The 22,968-nt window shown below is 38.7% G+C and overlaps 1 pseudogene; it reads right to left on the reverse strand.

Moving 5' to 3' along the window:
- Window positions 1-15,769: 15,769 nt before the first annotated feature.
- Window positions 15,770-18,293, reverse strand: LOC110131299 (endogenous retrovirus group PABLB member 1 Env polyprotein-like; annotated as a pseudogene).
- Window positions 18,294-22,968: the final 4,675 nt, after the last annotated feature.

A 22,968-nucleotide genomic window follows, 5' to 3' on the forward strand; every position in this document is an offset into this window, starting at 1 on the left:
TAACAATACTAGCAAAAGCTCATATAGCACTTACTATATGGCAAACATTCTTAATACTTTACAAGTATTCATTTATTTAAAGTCCTTTCACAGACCCTGTAATTTATGGAGGTGGTTACTATTATCTTCCCCAGATGAGAGAATTGAATTATGCAGAATTCAGGCTTTCCCAAAGTCACACAGTGGCAAGGCTAGAATTTAAACCCAGACAGCCTGGCTTCCACATGCATGTATGTGCTTCACTACTATACTCTACTGAGCTGCAAGCATTAAGTAGAATGTCTATTTTGGAGTGTGAAAACTACTTTATTTTTGTGGACCTGATCCACATTCAAATAATGAAGAGAACAAGAATGGACTGAAAGCTTATGATAAACGTTTGCTATTTTACTGTCAGTGAACCAAATTCCAATTCAAACGTTAGAAGCCACTGGCCTGTTTCTAATAAAAATGGAATACAAAATAAAGCATAAATCACCCAAACGCTTATAAAGCACTTCCTTAAAATCAGCATCTAAAGGAATATTGCCTCTCTATTTGCAAGAAACAATAAAGGAAGTAAAATATGTACTCAAATCACCTTGGCATATCTTTCTGAAACCTGATAGAATGTCTATGGTAGCAAGTAGTCTTTGGGAAATTCAAAAACAATTATTACCTTCAGTTCTGGCAGGCAGGAAAAGTGGAAGTACCCTGAAATGGCACGCAGAAGAGGTTAGCATGTTCACTGAGGATATTTCAAATTGAAAAGAAAGATAAAATGCTTCTTTCTGTATTAACATTCAAACAAGCTCTTTGGGGGAAATGGAAAAGCTGTAGTTCTGTAGCTGGGAAGAATATTGTGTTGTTCTTAATGCTGATCACCCAAACAAGTGGTAAGGCTGCGCTTCTTACTTTTGAACTTGAGGGAGATGGTGTGACAGGTGTCACCTCTGAGCACATCTCTGAGTGCCCCTGCACTCTGGGCCCTTCCCGTCCCCTGCTGATATAGTATGACTGTAATAGAGTATGTAATATAGTATGTAATATAGATGACTGTGATATAGTCATCACATACTATATCACACGGCAAGCAGCTCTCTGCCAGGCTGAGACCCTCCTGGCACCAAGAGAAATGCATATCTGTTGTTAAGTCTCGGAAACTTAGGACTTGGCTGGGGGTGATATGCTTCATCACAACCTAACCTAACAAATACACACTGGCCTCCACAAACTCAGGTTTCAAAAGAAAAAAAGAAAAGGTCATTCCTTTATTTTCTATCACGGAACCAGAAACCAGAATTTAACTTAAGCCCTCCATCATCTTGGGTTGACAGTAAATTTAATGTTATTCTATATTGGAGTTCACGTCCCATTTCCTAAATTTTATCAATATTCTGATATTTTGTACAACTTAATGTCAGGGGATCCCCTTTGGTTTCCTCTACCAGATGGTTATCTATAGTAAAGACCACCTGATGCTATCTGATGCTATCTGATGCTGAACAGTGAATGAATACAGAAGATGTACTGTGTGTATATGTTAGTCACTCAGTCGAGTCCGACTGTTTGCAACCCCATGGACTGTAGCCCTCCAGGCTCCTTTGTCTGTGAAATTTTCCAGGCAAGAATACCGGAGTAGATTGTCATTTCCTGCTCCAAAGATGTGGTACATATACACAATAGAATATTATTCAGCCATGAAAAAGAATGAAATAATGCCATTTTCAGCAACACAGATGGATCTTAAAAATGATAAAAATGAACTTATTTATAAAACAGACTCACAGACTTAGAAAATAAGTTATCAGGTCATCAGGGAAGACAGATGAGGGGACAGGTAAATTAGAAGTTTGGGATTGGCATGTATACACTACTATATATAGAATAGGTAACCAACAAGAATGTACTGTATACCACAGGGACCTCTGCTCAATATTCTGTAATAACCTAAATGGTAAAAGAATGTGAAAAAGAATAGATACATGTATATGTTTATAAATCATTTTGCTATACCCCTGAAATTAATACAGCATCATTAATCAGCTATATTCAATATAAAATAATTTTTTTAAGAAGACTATTATCTGAATCCTATTTGTATCCAATAATCTTGTTGGATGGTGGGAACCTTGCTTCCCTCTGGGCACACCAAGGGTGGGCAAAATATAAAATAAAAGCAGAGAGAAAAGACCTATCTCCTGACACCCTTACTTTAATTTCAGGTTGTCTCTTTTTATGTTTAACACCTGTAACAAGTAAGAGTCCAAGTGTTATGGGGAGCTGAGCATATATATCTTGAAAAACTATTTTTGATCAAAGGAAAATATCGATATAATTTCTTTATCTTAATCCCAGTGGTAGTTACAAGTATACATGCATTGGGATGAATTCATTTAGGACTTGTGTATTTTGCCATCTGAACGTTATATGAGAAGAAAAAATTTAGGAAAAAAAATATGATTTTGAAATTAGGCTCAGGACTTTGTAAGCCTTCTCTGTGGCTAAGAGCCCCACAGGGTCAGATTCATGAGTGGTCAGATTCATGAGTGGTCAGGTAAAGCAGTGTCTCTGACCTTAGGCTTCCATCCTGACCTCTGTTGCTCTCTTAAAGTAAACCCACTCCCTCTTATCCCAGGATAATCCTCCCCAGCAGCAGGGAAATTCAAGAGCAAAAGTCAGAAAGGGGCTAGTCCTTAATTTCCCCTGAGGCTAGGGGGATGTAAAGTAACTACTGGGAGTGGATAAAGTATGATTATACCAAGACTGTGAGAAATAATATCCAAGTAAATGAGCTGTCATATATAGATGTCAGGAGAGGGCTATATAGATCATGCAGAGCTGCATTGCAATCAATCTTGCCTGTTGTCACCTGAAATATCACAATTTTCTTTAAATCAAAGATAAAGAGAATCTTATCTAGGACATGTCAACACTAGTACACACCACCTTGGAATGTCTATAATTATAAGAGAAATTGACAAAAATGCACAGTTATTCCATATATATATTTATTTCTGTTACAGTGGTTAAGGGAAAATATAATGCAAACAAGGGATATCCCATTAGCAGACATTTATTGTCTTAATTCTGCAATATCATAAAAAAAACATTTTCCTAGATGACTTAAAAAATTTACTTTTTAACCTATTTCCTGAAGTATAGTTGATTTACAGTGTTGGGTTAATTTCTGCAATACAGCAAAGTGATTCATATACATATATACATATCTATATATAAGTATATATATGTATGATGTCTTCCATATTCTTTCACATTATGGCTTACCATAAGATATTGAATATAGTTCCCAGTAAAGAAAACTATTAACTTAGGTGAAAGTTAGAGATCCAAAAAAGGGTGAAATATTTGTACTGTTAACTGGAAAATAATCACCAATGTGGCTCCTGAAGCAATGACAAATCCTCTGTTGTTTGATTTTGAAATGTCTATAAATGCCACAACTGGCTTTTATTCTGCACTTGGCTTTCCCAGGAGAACAGAATTATGAATTCTATTTTTAATGTAAAATTTTCTAAGGGCAAGTAGAAAAGCAAGACTTCCAAAGTTTCACATCATGAGGCCCAGTGTTAGTTCAATAAATTGCAAGCTTTGTTATAATCATCAGTAGTCTTAAAAGCTGGTTTACTTAGGTCAATTCCTTTATTTATGTTGTGCTTATTTTTTTCTATGTCTCTGACACTCTTTCCTATAGTAAAAGAATTGTGTTCCTTGTAGTGAATTTGATGTTATTAAAAGCCCAGCCACATGGTTCCTGTCTTATACAAATAGCATTAATCTAGGACACATCTTTATTTCCAACACATGAAGCTGGTTCTATTATCTTCATGGTAAGAATGTCATATGACATTACACATCCCCTCATGTGAACTGGATGTGTGCATACAAATAATTACTAGTTCAAAATTATTTAAGATATTAAATTTCAAAAAAAGTATTAAAATTCAAAGCAGGAAATTTATACTAAGCAGAAATTGATGAATATTCATAGAGAGGATTTTTAAAACTTCTGCTTTTAAAAATGCCTTTTAAAACTTCTTGTTGAAAGCCTAAATACAGATAGTAACTTTTCACACATGATTTGTGTAACTAGTAATTTTAGAAATGTATATAAACCAACACCAAAAATACAAATGACTGATTCTAGGATGCTATTATTTAACAAACAAGGCATTGATATTCTCAATGAGATCATTAGCAACACACATTTTAAAAAGTTTTCCAGAGATATGGTATTTACAGTCTCAAGTGCACCAGCAAAAAAGCTCAGCTTCAGCTGCAGGAACCAAATTATCTGACAAAGTGAAAGCTGCCTTGCTTGTTGGCTAGAAGTTATGGACATCTCTCTCTGTCTCATTCCCTAACAAAACAGTAAAGGGCACTAAACAAAAACACCTGGTTGGCCTCTGGTACTTGACTAGTTCACTAGGAATGTTCAAAGCTTTTTATAAACCTCTTGTTGCCTGACTAGTAGTTAAATTATGTCCATAATTTCCTGAGTGTACTGCTCACCTATGAAAGTTAATTAACCCTTTCCGTGTACTAGGGCATCATTAGATCATTATTATTTTATTATATGCATAACAAACATACCTTTAGAAATTGTATAAGTTGAAATACAAAGGCAGAGTTAGGGGCTCAGAACCTAATTACTAGGCATTTTAATGCAAATAGAGCAAATAAAACTTTCATTCAGACCACTAAGAATGCTGCCATATCTCTTATCTCACTATAATGCCCACATATAAATCATTAAGATTTTAGCAATATGGCAATGTTTTAACATTGCATATATGGAAATGTAGGATTTTTTTCTCCACAAACACATATTTTAAAGAAAATATTAATATTCCTATGAGATCTGAAGAGAAAATAGTAGATAATACAGCATAAATTACCAGAAAGTATAAAGGTAAATTAAAAAAATAAAAAATTTAATGAGAAGAAATCCTCATCCACCAGGAGTACACTGCTCCAACTGGACAGGTCCAGAATTTTGCTTTACACTTCTGGCCAAGTCTAAGCCCTGATTTTTTTCTGTAGCATGAGATGCTGTTCCATTGGGGTTTCCAAAACCGATACTTAAAAAAAAAAGAGTAGACATCAGAGGGCAGACAGAAGGGCAGACAGAAGAAGCAAGAAGAACTACAATCCCACAGCCTCCAGAATGAAAACCACAATCACATATAATTAATCACAGTGAAAAAGAGGAGGATTCTGACACAGATGAAGGAGCAAGATAAATTACAAAACAAACAAACAAACAACAAACAAAAACTAAATGAAGTGCCTAGATGAACTGGACTTAACTGATATTTATAGAGCATTCCATCCAAAGACAGCACACTGCAGTTTCTACTTAAGTGCACACAGAACATCCCATAGGATTGACCACATGCTGAAAACAGGCAATCTTGCATGAAAAAAGAATTCAGAATAGTGATAGTGAAGATGATCTAGGATCTCAAAAAAGGAATGGAGAAGATTCAAGAAATATTTACCAAAGAACTAGAAGATCTAAAGAACAAACAGATTTGAACAATTCGCTAGAAAGAATCAATAGCAGAATAGCTGAGGCAAAAGAATGAATAAGTGACCTGGAAAACAGAATGGTGGAAATTACTGCCACAAAGCTGAAAATTGAAAAAAAAATAATGAAAAGTAATGAAAATAGACTAAAAGACCTCTGGGACAATATTAAATGCACTAACATTTGCATTATTGGGATCCCAGAATTACAAAAGAAAGAGATAGGAGCTGAGAAAATATTTGAAGGCATAATAGCTGAACACTTCCCTAACATGTGAAAGGAAATAGTCAACCAAATCCTGGAATCCAGAGTTTCAGGCAGGATAAACTCAAGAAGAAAGACACTGAGATACATAGCAATCAAACTCACAAAAAGTAGAGTCAAAGATATAATATTAAAAGCAACAAGGGAAAAAAGATAAATAATATACAATGGAACTCTCATCAGGTTATCAGCTGATTTCTCAACAGAAACTCCACAAATCAGAAGGAAATGGCAGGATATAGTCAAAGTGATGAAAGGGAGGAAACTACAACCAAAAATACTCTACCCAATGTCCCTCATTCAGATTTGATGGAGAAATCAAAAGCAAAAGTTAAGAGAATTCAGTGCCACTAATGTAGCTTTATGACAAATGTGAAAGGAACTTTTCTAGGCAGGAAACACAAGAGAAGGAAAAGACCCACAAAAAATAGACCCAAAGCAATTAAGAAAATGGTAAAAGGACCATACATATCAATAATTATCTTAAATGTAAATGAGATTAAATTCACCAACCATAAGAGATGGACTGACTGGGTGGATGCAATAAGAAGGCCCAAATATATGTTATCTATAAGTCACTTCCCTCAGATTTAGGTTTACTTACAAACTGAAAGTAATGGAATGGGAAGAGATATTCCACATAAATGGAAATCATAAGAATGCTGGAATAGCAATATTCATATCAGAAAAAAATAGACTTTAAAACAAAGAATGTTATAAAAGACAAAGAAGGACACTACATAATGAACAAAGTCCAAGAATAAGATATAACAATTATAAATATATATGCAACCAATATAGGAGCACCTCAATATGTAAGGCAAATACTAACAATCATAAAGGGAGAAATCAACAGCAACACAACAATAATGGGGGACATAACACTCCACTTTCACAATGGACAGGTCATCTAAACAGAAAATTAATAAGGAAACACAGCCCTTAAATGACACCTTAGATGAGTTGAATTTAATTGATATTCATAGAGCATTCCATCCAAAATCAGGAGACTATACATTCTTCTCACATGGACATGTTGGGCCAAAAAGGTGAACCTTGGTAAATTTAAGAAAATTGAAATCATATCAAGCATCTTTTCTGACTACAATGCTATGATATTAGAAATAAGCTACAAGAAACACTCTAAAAAACTAAAAATCACAAACATGTAGTGGCTTAACAATATGCTACCAAACAACCAATGGATCACTGAAGAAATCAAAGAAATAAAAAATACCTAGAGACAACAGAAATGAAAGCACAAGAGTCCAAAACTTACGGGATGCAGCAAAAGCAGTTTTAAGAGGGAAGTTGATAGCAATACAATCTTACCTCAAGAAACAAGAAAAATCTCAAATAAATAACCCAAACTTATACCTAAAACAACTAGAGAAAGAACAAACAAAACCTAAAGTTAATAGAAGGAAAGAAATCATAATGATCAGGGCAGAAATTCATGCAATAGAGACAAAGAAAACAATTGCAAAGATCAATGAAACTAAAACTGGTGCTTTGAAAAGATAAACAAAATTGACAAACATTTAGCCAGACTTATCAAAAAAAGGGCGGGGGGAGCGGGGAGAGGACTCAAATCCATAAAATTAGAAATGGAAAAAGAAGAAGTCACAGCTGATTCTACAGAAATACCAAGGATCATAAGAGACTACTGTGAGCAACTGTATGGCAATAAAATGGACAACCTGGAAGAAATGGACAAACTCTAACAATGGTAAAATCTCCATAGACTGAATCTGGAAGAAATAGAAAATATGAACTGATCAATCTGAAGCACTGATATTGAAACTGTGTTTAAAAGCCTCCTAAGAACCTGATGGTTCAGTTGGTAAAGAATCTGCCTGCAAATGCAGCAGACTCTGGTTTGATTTCTGGGTCAGGAAGATCCCCTGGAGAAGGGACAGGCTACCCACTCCAGTATTCTTGGGCTTCCCTTGTGGCTCAGCTGGCAAAGAATCGTCCTGCAATGCTGGAGACCTGGGTTCAATCCCTGAGTTGATAAGATCCCCCAGAGAAGGGAAAGGCTACCCACTGCAGTATTCTGGCCTGGAGAATTCTATGGACTGCATAGTCCATGGGGTCACAAAGAGTTGGACATGACTGAGTGACTTTCACTTTCAAGAAACAAAATTTTAGAATCTGATGGCTTCATGGGTGAATTTTATCAAACATTTAGAGGAGAGGTAACACCAATCCTTCTGAAACTGTTCCCCAAAAAATTGCAGAGAAAGGAAATCTACATCTGCAAGAAAATATAGGCAGAGTACTCTCTGACTTAAATCACAGCAATGTCTTTTTTAATCCATCTCCCAGAATACTGGGGAAAAGCACAAATAAACAAATGGGGCCTATTTAAACTCAAAAGCTTTTGCACAGAGAAGGAAACAATAAACAAAACAGAAAGACAACCCACAGATTGGAGAAAATGTTTGCAAATAAAGTGACCAATAAGGGATTAGCCTCCAAAATTTACAAACATCTCACGATGTTTAATAACATCAAAACAAAAATCCACTCAAAAAAATGGGCAGTAGACCTAAATAGACATTTCTTCAAAGAAGACATACAGATAGCCAACAGGCATTGCTAATTATTAGAGAAATGCAAATCAAAACTACAATGAGATATCACCTCACACCAACCAGACTAGCTATCACAAAAAAAAAAAAAAAAAAATTCACACATGCTGGAGAGGATGTGGAGAGAAGGGAACCCTCCTACACTGTTGGTGGGGAAGTAAATTGGTACAGCCAGTATAGAGAACAGTATGAAGATTCCTTAAAAAAAAAAAAAAAAAAAAAAAACCCTAAAAATAGAGCTATGTATGATCCTACCATCCAATTCATGGGTGTATATCCAGAGAAAAATATGATCCAAAAAGATCCATGCACCTTAATGTTCATTGCAGCATTGTTTACTATGGCCAAGGCATAGAAGCAACCTAAACGTTCACTGATAGAGGAATGGATAAAGATGTGGTACATATACACAATGGAGTATTACTCAACCATTGAAAATAATGACTTAAGGCCATTTTCAGTAACATGGATAGATGTAGAGATTCTCATAGTGAGTGAAGTAGTTCAGAGAAAGAAGGAGAAATAGTGTATGATGTCCCTTATAGTGAAAGCATTCATCAATCAGTTGAGTCCAACTCTTTGCAACCCCATGAACTGTAGCCTCTGTCCATGGAATTCTCTAGGCAAAAATACTGGAGTGGATAGTCATTCCCTCCTCCAGGGGATCTTTCTGACCCAGGGATCAAACTCAGGTCTCCAGCATTGCAGGCTGATTCTTTACTGTCTGGGCCCCCAGAGAAGCCTGATGTCTCTTATATGTAGAATCTTTAAAAAAAAAAAAAAAAAAAAAAAGATATAAAGGAACTTACTTTAAAAAGAGAAAGATATTCATAGACTTAGAAAATGAACTTATGGTTGCCAGGGGGAAGGGACAGTTAGGAACTTTCGGATGGTCATATACATACTGCTGTGTTTAAAGTAAATAACAAACAAGGACCTATTGTATAGTGCATGGAACTCTGCTCAATATTATGTGCCAGCCTGGATGGTAGGAGGGTTGGGGGAAAGTGGATACATATATACATATGGATGAGTCCCTACATTGTTCACCTGAAGCTATCAAAACATTGTTAATCAGCTATCCCCCAATACAAAATAAAAAGTGTTTTTTAATTAGTAAATAAAAAACTTAATGTAAAAATAATTTTAAATTTTCATTATTCAATTAGCAAAGTGATTATAAAAATAATGTCTGCTTGCTCTTTAAAAGAAAATCAACCTAACTTAAAGGGATTTGGGTGAAGAGTTCTGACAAAATTTGGCCCGCTGGAGAAGGGAAAGGCAAATCACTTCAGTATTCTTGCCTTGAGAACCCCGGGAACAGTATGCAAAGGCAAAAAGGTATGACACTGAAAGATGAACTTCCTGGGAATAGGTGCACAATATGCTACTGGAGGAGAGTGGGGAAGTAACTCCAGAAAGAATGAAGACGCAGATCCAAAGTAAAACAATGCTCAGTCCAATGTTGTAAGAATAGTGCACAGGAACCTGGCATGTTTAGGGCCATTAATTAAGCTAAATCGGAAGTGATCAAACAGGAGATGGTAAGAGTGAACATCGACAATTTAGGAATCAGTGAACTAAAATGGATTGGAATGGGCAAATTTAACAAAGATTACCATTATATCTACTACTGTGGGCAAGAATCCCTTAGAAGAAATGGAGTAGCCTTCATAGTCAACAATAGAGTCCAAAATACAGTTCTTGAGTGCAATCTCAAAAATGACAGAATGATCTCTGTTCGTTTCCAAGGCAAACCATTCAATATCACAGTAGTCCAGGTATATGCTCCAACCAGTAATGCTAAGGAAGCTAAAGATGAACATCTCTATGAAGATCTATAAGACTTTCTAGAACCAACACTCAAAAAAGATGTCCTTTTCATTAAGGGGACTGGGATGCAAAAGTAGGAAGTCAAGAGATACCTGGAGTAATGGGCAAATTTGGCCTTGGAGTACAAAATGAAGCAGGCAAAGGCTAACAGAGTTTTGCCAAGAGAATGCACTGGTCACAGCAAACATCTTCTTCAAACAACACAAGAGAAGACGCTACACATGGACATCACCAGATGGTCCATACTGAAATCAGATTGTTTATATTATTTGCAGCCAAAGATGGAGAAGCTCTATAGAGACAGTAAAAACAAGACTGGGAGCTGATTGTGGCTCTGATCATGAACTCCTTATTGCCAAATTCAGACTTAAATTGAAGAAAGTGGGGAAAACCACTAGACCATTCAGGTATGATCTAAATCAAATCCCTTATGATTATACAGTAGGTGTGACAAATAGATTCAAGGGATTAGATCTGATAGACAGAGTGCCTGAAGGACTATGGACAGAGGTTCTTGACATTTGTGCCAAAGGCAGGGGTCAAGACCATCCCCAAGATAAAGAAATGCAAAAAGGCAAAATGGTTGCCTGAGGAGGCCTTACAAATAGCTATGAGAAGAAAAAAAGTGAAAGGCAAATGAGAAAAGGAAAGATATACCTATTTGAATGCAGAGTTCCAAAGAATAGCAAGGAGAGATAAGAAAAACCTCCTTCAGTGATCAGTGCAAAGAAACAGAGAAAAACAATAGAATGGGAAAGACTAGAGATCTCTTCAAGAAAATTATAGATACCAAGGGAATATTTCATGCACAGATGGACACAATAAAGGACAGAAATCATACGGACCTAATAGAAGCAGAAGATATTAGGAAGAGGTGGCAAGAACACATGAAAGAATGATACAAAACATCTACATGACTCAGATAACCGTAATGGTGTGGTCATTCACCTAGAGCCAGACATCCTGGAATGTGAAGTCAAGAGGGCCTTAGGAAGCATCACTCGGAACATAGATAGTAGAGGTGATAGAATTCCAGTTGAGCTACTTCAAATCCTAAAAGATGATGTTGTTAAAGTGCAGCTTCAATATGCCAGCAAATTTGGAAAACTCAGCAGTGGCCACAGGACAGGAAAAGGTCAGGTTTCATTCCAATCCCTAAGAAAGGCAATGCCAAAGAATGTTCAAACTACTGCATAATTGCACTCATCTCATACACTAGCAAAGTAATGCTCAAAATTCTCCAAGCCAGGCTTCAACAGTTCGTGAACCATGAACTTCCATATGTTCAAGCTGGTTTTAGAAAAGGCAGAGGAACCAGAGATCAAATTGCCAACATCCGCTGAATCATCAAAAAAGCAAGAGTTCCAGAAAAACATCTTCTTCTGCTTTATTGACTATACCAAGTGTTTGACTTCCAACAAACTGTGGAAAATTTTTCAAGAGATGGGAATACCAGACCACCTCACCTGACTCCTGAGAAATCTCTATGCAGGTCAAGAAGCAACAGTTTAAACTGGACATGGAACAACAAACTGGTTCCAAATTGAGAAAGGAGTATGTCAAGACTGTGTATTGTCACTCTGCTTATTTGACTTTTATGCAGAGTAAATCATATGAAATGCCAGGATAGATGAAGCACAAGCTGGAATCAAGATTTCCAGGAGAAATAATAACCTCAGATATGCAGATGACATCACCCTTATGGCAGAAAGCAAAGAAGAACTAAAGAGCCTCTTGATGAAAATTAAATAAGAGAATGAAAAGTTGGCATAATATTCAACATTCAGAAAACTAAGATCACGGCATCTGGTCCCATCACTTCATGGCAAATAGATGGGGAAACAATGGGAAGAGTGGCAGACTTTATTTTCTTCAGCTCCAAAATCACTGCATATACATTACTTTGCCAAAAAAGGTCCGTCTAGTCAAATCCAGTAGTCGTGTATGGATGTGAGAGTTGGACTATAAAGAAAGCTGAGCACCACAGAGTTAATGCTTTTGAACTATGGTGTTGGAGAAGACTCTTGACAGTCCCTTGGACTGCAAGGAGATACAACCGGTCAATCCTAAAGGAAATCAGTACTGAATATTCATTGGAAGGAATGATGCTGAAGCTGAAACTCCAATACTTTGGCTACCTAATACAAAGAACTGACTCATTTGAAAAGACCCTAATGCTGGGAAAGATTGAAGACAGGAAGAGAAGGGGTTGACAGAGGATGAGATGGTTGAAAGACATCACTGACTTGATGGACATGAGTTTGAACAAGCTCCATGAGTTGGTGATGGACAGAGAGGCCTGGTGTGCTGCATTCCATGTGGTTGAAAAGAGTTGGACACGACTGAGCAACTTAACTGAACTGATAAGTGTAGATACCTTTCCATATTAATTTATAATATTTTACCTCATTATTTACAAGGACTAATCAGTGATTCATTATATGAATATAAGACATTTATTTAAACTATTCTCCAAGGGAACCCTCTTACACTGTTGGTGGGAATGCAAATTAGTACAGCCACTATGGAAAACAGTGTGGAGATTCCTTAAAAAGCTGGAAATAGATCTGCCATATGACCCAGCAATACCACTTCTAGGCATACACACTGAGGAAACCAGATCCGAAAGAGACACGTGCACCTCAATGTTCATCGCAGCACTGTTTATAATAGCCAGGACATGGAAGCAACCTAGATGCCCATCAGCAGATGAATGGATGAGGAAGCTGTGATACATATACACCATAGAATATTACTCAGCCATTAAAAAGAATTCATTTGAATCAGTTCTAATGAGATGGGTGAAACTGGAGCCCATTATACAGAGCGAAGTAAGCCAGAAAGGTAAAGACCATTACAGTATACTAACACGTATATATGGAATTTAGAAAGATGGTAACGATAACCCTATATGCAAAAAAAAAAAAAGAGACTCAGATGTATAGAACAGACTTGTGGACTCTGTGGGAGAAGGTGAGGGTGGGATGTTTCAAGAGAACAGCATCGAAACATGTATATCTAGGGTGAAACAGATCACCAGCCCAGGTTGGATGCATGAGACAAGTGCTCAGGCCTGGTGCACTGGGAAGACCCAGAGGGATGGGGTGGAGAGGGAGGTTGGAGGAGGGACCGGGATGGGGAATACATGTAAATCCATAGCTAATTCATTTCAATGTATGACAAAAACCACTGCAATGTTGTAAAGTAATTAGCCTCCAACTAATAAAAATAAATGGAAAAAATAAAAAATAAAAAATAAAAAAACTATTCTTTAAAAAAATAAATAAACTATTCTCCAGTAATTAAGATTTAGATTATCTTTTGTTTTTTTCTCCAATTAACAATACTGGAATATTTAATCAATAATATGGGTACATATGACTGTATATAAAATATATAAATGACAAGGACCTATTGTATAGCACAGGGAACTGTATTCAGTATTTTGTAATAACCTATAATCAAAAAGTATTTGAAGAAGAATATATGTATGTGTACTAGGTCAGGAAGTTTCCCTGGAGGGCATGGCAACCCACACCAGTATTTTTGCATGGAGAATCCTATGGACAGGGAAGCCTGGTGGGCTGTCCATAGGGTCGCAAACAGTTACATGACTGAAGTGATTTAGCACACACGTGCATACACACACACACACACACACACACACACACACACACACTTGAATCACTTTTATATACATTTGATACTAACACAATATTCTAAATCACTATTTTGGTGTTATTTTTTAGTGATTAAGTTGTGTCTGACTCTGTGCAACCCCGTGGCCTATGGCCCACCAGGCTCCTCTGTCCATGGGACTTCCAGGCAAGAATGCTGGAGTCAGTTGCCATTTCCTTTTCCAGGGTATTTTCCCAATCCAGGGATTGAACCTGCATCTCCTGCTTGGAAGGCAGATTTTTATCACTGAGCCACCCAAGAAGCCCACTACTTCAATTAAAAAATAATAATGTGGTACAACCATAAAAATTTCCAAAATGGAACTGATACATGTCAAACATTTTGAGCCTTTTAAATTTTGAACTTACTGTTGAATTTCTTTCCCATAAACCCTGTGATGGTCCTTCTTTCTCCCAACACACACTGCTAAGAAGTGACTTAGGTAAACTTTGCAAATTTGATAGCTCTATATCAGTACCTCAATATTTATACATTTATAGTTACTTTGTTTTGATTGATGCTATTCATTATTAACCATTTGTATTTCTTTTATATTCTACAGAGGTTGATCCTTTTTCTTCTGATGTTTAAATGCTTTTTATATGAAGAAGATGTTTATGTCTTTTGTATTAAAACTGAATAGTTTTTATGTTCTGAAATGTATACTATTTTTCACAATTTTATATTTGGAGATGTGGAATTATGTTTGCTATATAAATGTTCTTTTGCAATATATGTGTTCTTAAAGAAAACTTTCTTGAAATATAGTTGATGTGCAATATTATGGTAGTTTCAGGTGTACTATATAGTGTTTTGGCATTTGCATAAATTATGAAATAATCTCCATGAAAGTCTAATGACCATCTGTCCCCATAAAGTTCTTACATGATGATTGATCATATTCCTTATGCTGCATATTTCATCTGAGTGGCTTATTTTGTATCTCTGTATCTATGAGTTTTTTTGTTTGTTTGATTTGTTTTACTTTGTTTGCTTATTTATATTAAAACAATCTCTTTATCTTTAATTTTTGCCCTTTTAATTATAAGCTGGCTTGTTATGGAACCTCTTTGAGTTCCTTTTTTGGGACTCTCTCTGATTCTGGGTCCCAGATGTCTGTTTACTTCCCCAGGTTATGGAAGTTTGGAGTGAATATTTCTTCACATAACTTCTGTGCCCTTTTCTCACTAATGGATTTGAGTGCTCTCAATCAACACAGCCTTCTCAGCTGACACATGTTTACAGATCTTCCTAAAAGATAAATCCAAAATTACTATATGCTTACAAAAATTGTCCCAAGATTAAACCTCTTTAATCCTTTTGTTCTGGCCTACTCATTTTAATCATCAAGTTGCTGGTGATCTTCAAATGAGAAAATTTGATAATTATTTCTCAGTATCCATCATTTGTTGAATAGGGTTTTGAAGGTCATCATTAGTCTCAAGGTTGCACTGTAAGTGCAGATATGGCTGAGGCATGTGGTCCAGATCTTGGTTACTTCCCATACTCAGTGACCCTGTATTGGATAACTCATCTTTTTTCAGCTATCATGTCTTCATTTGTAAAAGATGGACATTAAGTCTACTTAGGAGTATTGTTTTAAGGGTTACCGACCATGGACTAGGTGCTCAACAAATGGTACTTTTATTGTTTCTAAGGAAATCACATCTTCATGTAAAATGCATTTATTATACATGATTCCAAATGGGTTCATTTTTCCCAAATTATTGTAATATAAAAGTCTAGAAATCTTACATTTTTTCCTCTGTTACTTCTTACAACCTATATTAAGTTTCAGTATACATCACTCATGTATAACTATTATTCACTGTATTCCTGGCTACCGCTCCATTTTATTTTATTATTTTATTTTTTTTTTTTTTTAGTGGAGTGCAGTTTATTACACCAGCGGGCCCAAGGCAGAGTCTCCTCTTAGCCAAGAGCCCCGACCAGCATTTGTGAAAATCTTTTATACCCCACGTGTATGTGTCCAAACCCACCAGCCCAAATCCCTTGAGGCTTACAAAGGAAGGGTAAATACAATCACAATAACCCCGTCATTCACGTGTTATGTGTTCAAACAGTTAATAATCAATAAGCCTGTGGTTACATTCCGATAGATACTGTCCTGAGGCAGGGGTGATTAGTGTCTGTTTTCTCTTAGGCAATGAGGAACCTGGATGTGATCGTTGAGATTCCCCTGCCCAGAGAGGGTCTTATCCTTCCATTGTCATTCCCACAGGCGCTAAGCACAGAGTTCAGAGTCCACTGGAGAGGTGGCCGTGCAAGATCAGCATGGACAGGCCTGAGATGGAGTCCAGGCCCTATGAATTCCTTCTTCATTCCCCCCTCTTGATGCTCTTAGTTTCCATAACGAGCATCATTTATTGAGATATATTGTACCTTAGCCCTCTTGCCATCCACATGAGAGAATGCTATCAACTTCCGGGTTACAAAATTCACAAGGTGTTGTAGGAAGCAGGGCCCACAAAGCAGTAAGATCAAGATTACTATAGCAATAGTTCTTTCACTTGATTTTGCATATCCTCCAAGGCAGTAGATACGTTTTCAGACAGGTCAGGGATGTACACACAGCATTCGACTTTAATTATGGTGCAAGTCCCTCCTTGGGCTGCTGTGAGTATATCTAATGCCATCCTATTTTGAATTACTGCCTTCCTCATCTGAATCTGTTCTTCGTTCAAAGCTTGAATGGCTTTAGTACTGTCTAAGAGGGCCTGTTTAGTGAAATTAGTTAAGGCCTCTACCTTAACCATGATATCTGTTGTCCCTACAGAGGGTACAAACAAGGCAGCAAGATAGTCATACCATTGGAACACGGATCGTGTCCATCCTGCATGCAGATAAGGCAGGTTTGCTGGAAGCTAGTGTAGGCTAGGCTTAATACTGCCATGGGCGAAAGCAAATCCTAATGTGCAACGCCCCACCCAGCCGACTGGTAACCATGGCCATAAGTTAAGCCCACAGAGCCACTGGGTCCCATTGGGGGCTACCCAGCAGATTCCAGGCCAGTCGGAACTGGGCCACTGAGCAGACTGATTGGGGTGATAGGTAACTTCCAAGATTTGTTTACATTGTTCAGGGCACAAATTGTTATGCCCGATGTCTGAATCCCCGAGCGGGAAGAGAGAAGGCTTCCAAGACAATGCAACATGCAAAAAAAAGGGAAGTTTATTGCTGACTTGAGTCAGGGCTCCTGCCGCAACCAACACAGTGGTGCAGGGTCAGAGAGCCCTGAGCCCACGCTGTTATCCAAATTTATAGGGTGTGCATCAGCAGTTGGTGGCTGGCTTAAGCGAATTGGTTACCTGTTTGCAAAGTAATCTTACTGGCCCAAACCTTCGCAGGCTTTTTTTCAAACTTGGGCGTTCACAGGCTTTTTCAGCTTTCCCCTGATAGGTTCCCTCTTTCTTACTAGGCACATGTTGATTGGCTGGCTCCAGGTGGCCTGATAATCATGTTACCCCGGAAAACCAGGCCTACTCCTAATCTAGGCTGCCTGTCATGGCATTAGCCCTGGCAGCCTTACAAAATAACAATTCTTTTGGGTCTAGGGGACGGTCTCCAAATCCAACTTTCTGTTCTTTTTGTTCCCAGAAAATTGTAGCAGGGGCAATCAACTGTCCTTTCTCAGGAGTCATCCAGAAATATTCATCCCAGACCTGGTAGTATTGCTCAAGGTACCGGGAGGCCTGTCCCCCTTTTGTAAGGGAGCCCTTTTCGTTTCATGTTATATGTAACCCTATGCCCCTGGCCCATGGATGGCTTCTTCTTACACCAGGAGAGCAAAGAAAGGTTATGGTTGGTGAGAGAGGGGAATGGAGTGGCGAAACCCCCCACCAGGGGAGTCTGTCTATTCCTGACAGGGGCATAGCCCCACATACCCAACAGTTGGAGGAGTCGTGGAATTTCGCCCACGAGATGAAGACGTTGTCCTGTGCAGGAGCAGTGGTCAGGTTCGGAATTGCGTTGGTGAAGCCGAGCAACAGGAGTCGTTTACCCAGCTCCAACCTGTAGAGCGCTCGTCTGGGGCCTCGTTTTCTTCTTCCTCCTCAGAATGATCTTGGTTTCCCGTGGGTCGGTGGGGTCCTTCTGGGTGGTCCACTCGGCGTCCTCCGGGTCAGCGTGGTATGCTGGTATTCTTCACTCGGGAGAGGCGGGTATAGCTTGGGCGGTTCGGTTGGAGCCGGATCCTGGAAGTGTTGGCCAGAGGCTTCTGTCACCGGGATCGGAGCCTGCCCAAACGGCGGCTCTACGAACTCTGGGAAAGCTGGCGGAGGGGCAGCGGCTGTTGCAGAAACTTCACCTGGCCCTGGTTCGGGCATTAAAGCGGCCTCCGGTCCTGCTGAAGCACTGGGAGGCAGGCGTGTCATTATCCAGCATGCGGGAGGGGTCAGGTCATCCCCGTCCAAATCCTTCTCAGGCCTTCTACTTTTCCTTTTTGTTCTGTCTACGAAGTTCTCAGACCCTATGTACTTCTGATATTTCCACTCAGTGACACTTAAATTGCCATTCTGCCTCCTTCCTAATTGGGTGAGAAGAGCCTTACCTGCCGATTCAGAGGGAGAAGAGGGATCAGAGTGTCTTCACCTGCCGGTCAGCACAGCTGAACCAGAACATCACATGGTCCAAGACTGTTTCTCCCTTAAAGTCCATTCTGCCTTGGTGGGCTTGTTAAATATCCCATGTCCCAGGCCATCTCCAGAAAAGCCAATTCATACTCACTTCTGTATCCCCCTCCTTCTAGCCTAACAATTCCGAGGGAGTCAAGAATTTCAGAGCAGACAGGACTCCTCCTGGGGGAGGGCAGAATACAAGCATACAAGGACCAGTTTCCTATCCTAAAAATCCCCTGGCGATTGCTTGGTAATAATTTTCCCCGAGACGGCATGGACACACCTCCTAAATGACCTTCACAAATTTCCTTCCTAAACCCTAGCACGCTCGTCGACCTGTACACCAAGCAATCGCTGCCTGCCTATTCCAGGCTCCTGTGTGTCCCCGCTCCTTCTAGTCCCTCCCAGGGGGGTGATCAGGCCCCCTCTTCCGCCCTACTGGGTGGGTTCCTCCTCACCTGAGCGCTCAGTTCCCCTGCTGCCGTCCACTACCTGCTAACGTGAAAGGTCCGGGCGTTGAGAAGCAGAATCCTTCCAGAGGGGCGCGGCGCCTTCCCCCCTCTAGGAGATTCAAGCTACAAAGCCTCGGGGTGGCCTCAAATGAGACCTGTCTCCTCAAAGTGAGGAGTTTCCCGGCCAACGCACCAAATGTTATGGCCACGCTTTCCAGGAAGCAAACTCACTCAGAAGGACAATGCAGATAGTGGAGTGCAGTTTATTACACCGGCGGGCCCAAGGCAGAGTCTCCTCTTAGCCAAAGGCTACCGCTGCATTTTAATCCAACAGTGCTTTACAGATGGATTCCACAATAAAACCCTTTCACTCCAACTCTGGGCTTCAAAAGTGCAGATCATTTTATAGACTGTAAAATTGTTAGTAAAAAACAGCAATAGTGTCATTTTTAGGCAATGCATTACACTTTCATTAAATTTAGTGTCTATCTCTTCAGAACATCTAGTAACTTAAAAGTTCTCAGGGTTGTGCTTGGGTTAAGATAGAAAAAGAGGAAGTACTGAACAAAGATGCAGTCAGTCATAACTCAAAAACTAATGTTCTTTTCTCATGGTTTCATAAACTATGCTATCATTTTTTCAATGAGCTGGCAAGATTTAATAAAGACATATAATATAAAAATACATAAAGATTTAAATTATATATATGATTGTTATTTTGTACCAGATTATTCTTTCAACATTACTTTGTAATGCCATTTCCTAACTCCAGTAAATATTGTTTTCCTCTTTTCTGCTACTTCCATGTCTAAGTGTAGGTGCCCATGTAACCTGGATGAATCTGAGCAACCCAATATCATGTCCCAATATATGTCCCAACTCAATAATTCCCAATATATTATTCTCCTTTAGTTATCCTGATCTCATCACTCTACTAGTAAGCCCTGATGGTAAAAAGATATGTAATTCCCATATAAACAGGGCACTTTTCAGAGTGAGAAAGGGAGCTACTAAAAATTAGAGGAGGACCACAGTTATACTCAGGTTGATTCCATACAAAATGGAACACGTGGTCAGCTCTACCCCTTTGCACTCTCCCTGGGCCCTCAGGGCATTTCTCCTCTTTGATTCACACATATGATATATTTCCTGTAAAACCTAGCCCAGAGCCTACCTTCTCCACACATCTCTCATCACTTAGATTTATCTTTTTTCTGAACCCCTAAAGCATACAAACTACTGGACCACTCTGTGGTCCAGGTTGTGAGCTCTTTCATGGAAGATTGTGGCTAACCATTTTGTTTGCTTTTCCAGAAGCCTATCCAGCACAGAGCAAGCAACAGATAATCAGCGACACTTGTGGAATTGATTGGCTGAGTCTCTCGGCTTCAAAGCCCCCACTGTTTCCTGGGGAGGGGGAGAGAAAAAGAATTGTAATTAGTTACAGTTTAAACTTAGTAATTAAGGAATAATTAAACTGATCCTCTTCTAAAGGGAGTTTGAAATAGGAGCAAAGGAGTTTAAACCATGGGCACAGAGGGCATATATTTTTCAAAAAATTAAACGGAGGGTCAGAACATGAAGTGCTCTCTGGAAGGATGGATATGGCATGAAAAACTTCTTAGGCTGACACCAGCCAAGAAGAATTTTCACTTTCTGAATTAAAAAAATAAATAAAAATAAACAGCATAGGAAAGAAAGCCAAGAATGGGCTAAAGACAAATTCTCCTTATTTCAGAGTTTTCTCAGGCTGGCACTGTTTGGACTCTTTCTTTCTACCCAGCCATAGCAGTTTCTTCTTGGCTTACTACTCAGAGGCTTTTTGTAAGTCTGCTGCCCTCTGTCTGATCTTCCTGCCCAGCCTGTGGGTTGAGGGTGAGCCCAGCATCTTTTTACCTCTTCACATACACTACAAATCAAAACAGCAGTATGAGTGATTCTACATTGGAGCTTGAGATTATGGTTCAGAGAAGAAGAACACGGGTAGTAAAACAGGAGCTGTTTTGGTAGTAACAGGCTTCCAGAACTTGAGGCCAACTCTCACCAGTCATGAGCACTTATCCACTAAGAATATGTCCTGTTCTGAGTGCATTTCAGCTGAATGCATACAATCCAAGCTCATTTTAAAAGCTGGTGGATCAAAGGCTGGTTTAAAGTTCTGTACAACTGCTGAAAGGACCACAGATGGATTCCCCAGGTTCAGATAATCATGATGGCACTTTCCTCCACCTTCTGTCTAGTTTACAAGACTGCACTTCATTTACCAAGCAGTGCATTATCTGACTCTGCTCATTTCCTGTGAGCAGTCTTGGGACTGCTTAACTTCATTAAAGACAGGAAATATAATGAAAGCCATGTTTGGCCAGGCAAAGCTGTGTAGAATAGCAATGTAATTCTCTGGCAAAACATCTCATTGAGTAGATGCTAAAAACTAATCTGCCTATTTAATAAAAATATGTGTGCAGCCGCATGTCTTTTCTGATTATGGACCTGAGATAAAAAGTTGTTAGCTTCTAACATTTAGCTTATGGACCATTAATTAAACATTCAAATTAATGGGTAAAACACCAACACCACTGATTTTTATTTTTATTTATGTTATTGTAGCATTTCTGGAGAAGAGCATGGCAACCCTTTCCAGTATTCTTGCCTGGAGAATCCTTTGGACAGAGGAGCCTGATGGAATACAGTCCATGGAGTCAAAAAGAGTCAGACATGACTGAATGGCTTATAGCACACACAGGCATATAGCACACACATAGTTGATTTACAACATAGAGTTAATTACTACTATACAACAAAGACATTCATTTATACACACATACATATACTAATACACACATATATTCTTTTCCATTAAGGTTTATTGCATGATATTGAATTTTCTATTTCCCTTTGCTGTACAGTAAGACCCTATAGCTTACCCATCCTATATGTAATAGTTTACGTCACCAATCCCAATCTCCCACTCCATCCCTCCCACATCTGCCTGCCCCTTGGGAACCACAAGTCTGTTCTCTATGTCTGTGAGGCTGTTTCTGTTTCATGGATAACTTCACTTGCTAACATCATTGATTTTATGACACATCAAAGGAAGACATCTAAAATGATGTTTATCTTGCTTTCACATTTAGATAAAAAATTAATAACTGCCTACACAGTAATCTCAGTAATCCCTAGCCTTTTTTTCATTCAAGTAACATTTATTTTTTGAAAGAGAAAACATGACTCACTGATTTTAGACAATTGGGAAAATAAAATAACAAAAAGAAGGAAATAAAACCGTCTAATATTTCTAGCTATCACCATTTTGAGGAATTTTGTCAGGATCTTCTCTATATATGCAATGACATGATATGCATGTGATGTATGTATATATACAACTGAGTACTGTATGTTTTTACAAACTGTAGGTTATATTGACTGTGCAGCTGTGTATACTACTGTGCTACTTTTCTAACTTAGAGGTACATATAGTTCCCTTCAGCCATATCTAAATTACTTCTTCATATATGGGCTTGCAATAAATGGTCTGGGATCTGGTGCCCAGTATTATTAGGTACCCGTAAAGGCAGAGTCCTTTGTTGAGTGTCAGGTTGGTGGGGCAGGTGAGCTGTGAGGTTCAGCTGCAATCCCCAGCCTGGGCTCCCCTCTTTATTAAGGGATCTGCTGGTGATGCTGGTACAGGTGTAAATAATTCCTGAGGGATTCTCTGTGGCTTCTCCTGAGTGAGGGAGAAGAACCTCAGTTATGACTCCTCCTCTCTGAGAGCTTGTAGAAATCAAATGTGAAATTATGGCCCCCCTTTATGTCTAACCTACTGCCCAGATGGAATCTGATATTCTAGAAGGAATAGGCAGTTATAAATGCCCATGAGCAGCTCTTCTCCTGCCCCTCTCCTTTTTGCTTGCTTTCTTAGAATCCAGGAGGATGTTCTTATCAGCCTTACATATGGTTATATACTTTTAATAAAACATTGC

This window comes from Odocoileus virginianus, chromosome 12, assembly GCF_023699985.2.
Source record: "Odocoileus virginianus isolate 20LAN1187 ecotype Illinois chromosome 12, Ovbor_1.2, whole genome shotgun sequence".
NCBI classification, from domain to species: Eukaryota; Metazoa; Chordata; class Mammalia; order Artiodactyla; family Cervidae; genus Odocoileus; species Odocoileus virginianus.